Genomic DNA, 6,142 nt, shown 5'->3' on the forward strand with positions numbered 1-6,142 from the left:
TAACATCACGCTTCGGATTAAGCAATTCATGCGGAATGAAGGTCTTATTTTTTCTTACGGTACCGAAGAAAGCCACTCTACGATCCATCAACATTTCTGCCAAGTTGTATGTTGAAAAAAAACTGTCAGCATAAACAGTCCTACCGCTGTCCACATAGTTTTCCATCAATTTCATGACGACCCGTTCACCTTGATTCGTTTCTCGCTGGCCACCTGGTGGTTTTCCGGTATAAATTATACCTTTCAAAGGGTAGTTTGAAACAGAGTCACAAATCCACCACACTTTCATGCCATATTTTTCCGGCTTACTCGGAATATATTGGGTGAATCGAGTGCGCCCACGATATGAAAATAACTGTTCATCGACGGCTACATGACAATCCGGAGTGTATGCTTTCTCTAAATTGACCATCAGCATGAGCCATACATCGTCCAGGGCAGCAGATTTGCTTTGCTTCAACCTCTCAGCACGAGTACCACTGTTATCGAAACGGATGAAAGTAGTTAAGCTCTTGAACCGATTCAATGACATAGTGGCCTTATAAATTGGCATATTGTAACTGGCCCACAATTCTTTCGCTGGCTGAGAATTCGAGTGGAATACACCAGCAATAAGTAGCATCCCAAAAAAAGCATACATTTCGCCTTCGTTAGTCATTACCCAAGAACGCTGTTTATTACTGGGATGCTTTTCATTCCATAGAGGAAATGCTTCAACGGCTTTTCTGTTGGTTTCCCGCACAATGATACTTACGATTTCAGGAGACAGCAATAGCTTGAAAAGAGCTTTATGACTCAGTGACGCTCCTCGTAGTGGCCCTTTACGAGTAAAAGTTGTAACATTGTGACAACGAGGCCTTCCAGGTGGTGGAGGATTTTAATTCCACATCTTACCATCTTTCGACCTGTATATAAGGCCCTGGGTAATATATGTGCTGCGTGATTCCATTGTGGTTGAAGCCTGAAGGGCGATAGCTTCTCTATACAAATCCTCAATATCATCATGGTTTTCATCCAGAACAGCCTCTAACTCGATTTCCTGTTCTATATCTGATGCTTCACCGAAGTCATCTTCATCTGGAAAATATTCATCATATTCTACGTCGCCACTTGTTTCAAATGGATCGGACTCCTGTCCCATAATTTCTTCAATTTGTGCCTGAAGTAGCTGACGTTCTTACGGACTCACATTTGCTGCACTTAGCTTACGAAGCAAACGCGTCATCACATCAACTTCATCCATATTTACTTGTTCCATTTTATTTAAAAAAACACTTCCCACTAATTAAAAAACACGTGTTCACTTTAAATTTCAAATGTTAACTAAAAAATTATCTCTGTCGCTACCTCCGCTAACAGTTTAGTTGTTTACACCTAACGGTTAACCAATTTACATGAGAAGCTTATATGGGTCTGCACAGACCCATGTGAGCTTAATTAACGAAATTAGTTTAAAATAATTATTTTTACAACAAATATAGTAAAAATCTTAATTTTGCTACTTCATTGTGCTTAGCACACTACATTTTAGGAAGTCATGGACTAAGAACCCTCAGATATTAAAAATAAAAGATCTACATACATTTAAAGATCGAATGGGTCTGGCCAGACCCATATGAACATCGGAGGGTTAAAAATGCAGCTTTTTTGCATAAGCTTAAAAAAATGCCCTATTACAGACGCTTATTTCACATAAATACAAACACAGAAAAGTAACAAAATCACTTATAAACATTCTTTATTACATTAAGATTCGATTTAAAGCTATTTTTACTAAATAATAGTCCAAATTCTATGAAAATTCTATTATTACAAATGTTCTTCTAACCGTTTGTAATACCGTGCAGAATAAATTTGAGGAGCGAACTGTCAAACGAACGATGAGAGAGAAGAACAAAGCGAAATAAGAAAAACCCAGTCAACCAAAAGCGAACAATTCTTTTATTATTTATATGGGCGCTTTTTTGATTTCAAATATACATATATATTACAAAAACAAATATTTTTACAAATACTGAAAATTTGGAATAAAAATCGCGCGATTTTTATTCCAAATTTTCGCCTGCGGCGCTTTTTTGATTTCAAATATACATGTTTATAACAAAAACAAATATATTTACAAAAAAAAAAATTTATAAATAGTGAAATAATGCAAAATCGGACAATTTTTGACCTAAATTTTCGCCATCGGCACTCATAACTTTTACGATAAAACAACGTTTTCATAAGTGCTATGAAATATAAAACGTAAGTTAAATGCTTGCTGGGTTGACGACTGCTGTATACTCTTCTCTTCAACTGTATTTCAGTACAAACTGCAAATGCGGTCGGAAAAAACCTAATTTTTAAACTTCTCCTGGGGGTTCTATAGGGACACTAGGAGGTTGGGGCTTTCACAGTTATAATGGTGTGACCTTGCTCTTTCTAATGGGCGGGGTGGGTGGTGCCACGCCTCCTCCCCCTCCGCCCCCCATTCAAATATATCGTGGTAGTAAAGGAAAGTTTTGCCTACTAAAATACTGTCTAAAAGATTTAGGAAAGAGGATAATCTTTGACAGGATAAAATTATTTTTTTTTATGTAACCTTAGCTACTGTCAGATTATTTTGCCAGATACAATACTAAATGATAATCAGTGTTTTATATGAGTGGAAAAATTTTATTAAGCAATATAAGCACCACAACAATTTACGTATTCAATACTCAGTTATGTAAGTACATATGCATGTATGTAGCTGTGTTTACTGTACAATAGTTGACATTATTTTGATTGCGAAAGACCAGTTGCTTATCCGGTGGTTATTAAATTTAAAGAAGAGGTTATAGAAATTAAATTGCTAAATTTGTGTGTAACAGCTTTCATTCAGAAATGCTTTGCACTAGTGACAAATTCAGTGTCACTCAAACTGCATAAGAGAGCTAAGTATAGGTTTTGGAGCCCGTATGAGAATTTACTAACCCATTTGAAGTCATGTTCTCAATTGAGTACAGCAAGATTTATATGGCTACAGTTTTGTTGTTATTATAACTATTTGATTATATTATAGTTTATAACTGTTTTTTTTTTAGTGACTGAATGTGAAAAAAATGACTATGCAGTAATTATTATATTTGAAAAATAATGTGCATACCTGTACAGCATGTAAGTAAAATAACTGTTTTTGATTGCATATTTCTAATAATGAGCAAACAAATATCAGTTAGGAATAGTTACACAGCGCTTCAAGCAGCTAATGATGCCATTATCTGAGGTAGTGATGATGATGAAGTTGAAATGGTTATTATATCACTTGATCTAAATGAATTGACCGATGAAGAAGAATCGCTTTTCATGGTAAAAAGTGGTGGTGGGTGTTATTTACATACATACATGTTGGGCCGCCGTAGCCGAATAGGTTGGTGGGACAAAGCTTTGGTACGGGCGCCCCTCGGCAGGTAATGGCAAACCTCCGAGTGTATTTCTGCTCCTCATAAAAACCATTTGCCGTTCGGAGCCGGTTTAAAACTGTAGGTCCCTCCATTTGTGGAACAAAATCGATTTATGGTAATTCCTGACGTTTATATGTGATGAGTAATGATCCACCCATTGATTAACCCATGTTCCGATGTCATATCGTTCGATATTATCTATGTATGTCACAGACCTCGAGATGGAATTAAACACGACCCCACTAATTGTTCAAAAACACGTGTCGAGAAAGTATGTTTGGAAAATTTTCATATTTATATGAGTACACCCCTGTAAACTCCCGGAAAGTATGTTTTTATGACAATTATTTATTTATTATTTTTTATAATTTTATTTTTTATTAATTATTATTATTTTTTATTTCTTTCGTTGTCCTAATTTTAATTCATAAAAAAGATGAAACCAAAAATAAATTCGTACTTTTCATTTGTCTTCTAATGTGTTAAGAGATTTTCTTTATTTCCAAAAAGAAAGTTTGCGATTATTGAATACCAAAAAAATTTATTTTATGAACCGTTTTTTCGTATGCAAAAGCCACACGGCGGCCGCCGTAGTTGTTGTTGTTGTTAACAGCATAGGTAGCCCTGTTAGTGTAGGCATATCATCGTTCGTCTTCGTCTAGCTCATCTAGGGGTAGGCCCAGGAAACATGCTGTTTCGACAGGTTGGGTCCAGAGGGAGAGGGGGGTTAGATGAGTCGGTTTGAGGGGGCATGTGAAGAGGTGGTTAGTGTCGTGCGGGGTACCTTCACATGCCGGACATGTGTTCATCTGCGATAGGTGGTGGTTGGACTCCGATTACGGCATTCACAGGACGGGAGTTCATGAAGGTGGTAACGGTCTCCAGGTGAATGTCGTTTATTGACTGTCTAAATACTGTCCGGTTCAGTAGGTTTCGGTCAGTTTTGTCCTGGAGTTCGTCAGCGTAGTCTAGGAGGTGTCCCCTGACGTGCCTGGGAGGCGGCTCAGGCTCAAGCAGGTGTCTGCAGGGGTGAAACCTGCGGTAACACCCCAGCAGGAACTGCTTGCTGAGCAGTTTGTTGTGCTCCGCTACTGGGAGCATTTGTGCCTCGTTGTGAAGATGTTGGATGGGTGACATCAGGAGGCACCCGGTCGCTGTCCGAATGGCGGTATTTTGACATGTCTGTAGCTTTGTCCACTGCGAATCACTAGTTCCAGGCGACCAGACAGGCGCAGCATAGTTTAGAACCGGCCGGCCAATTGCCTTAAATGTCGAAAGCAACAGTTCTTTGTCTTTGCCCCAAGTGCTGCCGGCCAGCGATTTGAGGACCTTGTTGCGATTTTGGACTTTTGTGGCAATTGCGGTTGTATGCGCAGAGAAGGAGAGCAAGCTGTCAAAGGTTACACCTAAAATTTTGGGGTTATTTACAGTCGGAATTGGTGTGTCGTCGACTTTTACCTTAAGGGACAGCTTGACCTCCTTTGTCCAGGTGGTGAAGAGGGTCGCCGTGGACTTGGTGGGGGAAAGTTGGAGATTCCACGCAGTGAAAAAGCGAGAAAGGTCGGTGAGGTAGTTGTTCACTTTGGAACACAGGCCATCGATGTCATTGCCCGACGCCATTTTCGTGCAATCGTCAGCGTATGAGATCAGGGAAACTCCCGCTGGTGGTTGGGGGAGCTTCGAGATGTAGAAGTTAAAAAGCAATTGTGAAAGGACACCACCCTGCGGTACGCCTTGCTTAATCTTCCTCTGCTTTGATATTTGATCTCGAAAAATCACTGACGAGTGCTGACCGCTCAGGTAGTTCGCGGACCACCTCTTCAGCCCTGGCGGGAGTGTCGACTGATAAATATCATCTAGTAGCGTGGAATGGCTGACTGTATCGAAAGCCTTCTTTAGGTCCAACGCTACTAGGACAGTCCTCTCGTAGGGGCGGTTTTGGTTAAGCCCGCGATTTATCTGGGCGTTTATGGCGGTGAGTGCAGTGGTGGTGCTGTGGACTCGTCGGAATCCGTGCTGATGTGGGGCTGGGGCCAGGTGTGTCGTCTAGAGTGGGAGTAGGAGGGCTTCAAGTGTCTTCACTACTGGGGAAAGGAGAGTTATCGGGCGATAAGACTCCCCTTGGTTGGCGGGTTTCCCAGGTTTCAGTAGTGCGACCACTCTCCCTGCTTTCCACTTGTCAGGGATGATGAGAGTGGCCAGGGACAAATTGAAGACCCTTGTGAGGAATCCTACTCCCAGGGGTCCCAGATGCTTCAGCATCAGCGCGTTTAATCCGTCAGGGCCAATGGCTTTCGATGATTTCGACTTGTTGATGACCCCCTGAACCTCATCACCGGAGAAAGTAAGTGGCGCACTGTCGTTCGTCAGTTTGTGCAGCCTTCTTTGGTTCTGTCGCCCGGAGGATGCAGTATGAACAGCCGGCTAAAATAGCTCGTGCATCTCTTCGGGTCCGACGAAGTACAACCGTTGAAGGTGATAGCCACCTTGTCGTTGTGCTTCGTCGGTTTCGACAGGGACCTAACGGTGGACCAGAGCTTACTCACCCCTGAGGTGAGGTTACAGGTCTTCAGGTGCTCAACCCATTTAGTCCGCTTATGTTGATTTACCAGTTGCCGGATCTCCAAATTGAGATCCCTTATGCGGAGATCCCCGGGATCGGCTTGGCGTAGGTGGTCACGCTCATTCGCTAAACTGGCTGCTTCGGCTGGGAA

Source organism: Anastrepha ludens, chromosome 3 (genome assembly GCF_028408465.1).
Source record: "Anastrepha ludens isolate Willacy chromosome 3, idAnaLude1.1, whole genome shotgun sequence".
Taxonomy (NCBI): domain Eukaryota; kingdom Metazoa; phylum Arthropoda; class Insecta; order Diptera; family Tephritidae; genus Anastrepha; species Anastrepha ludens.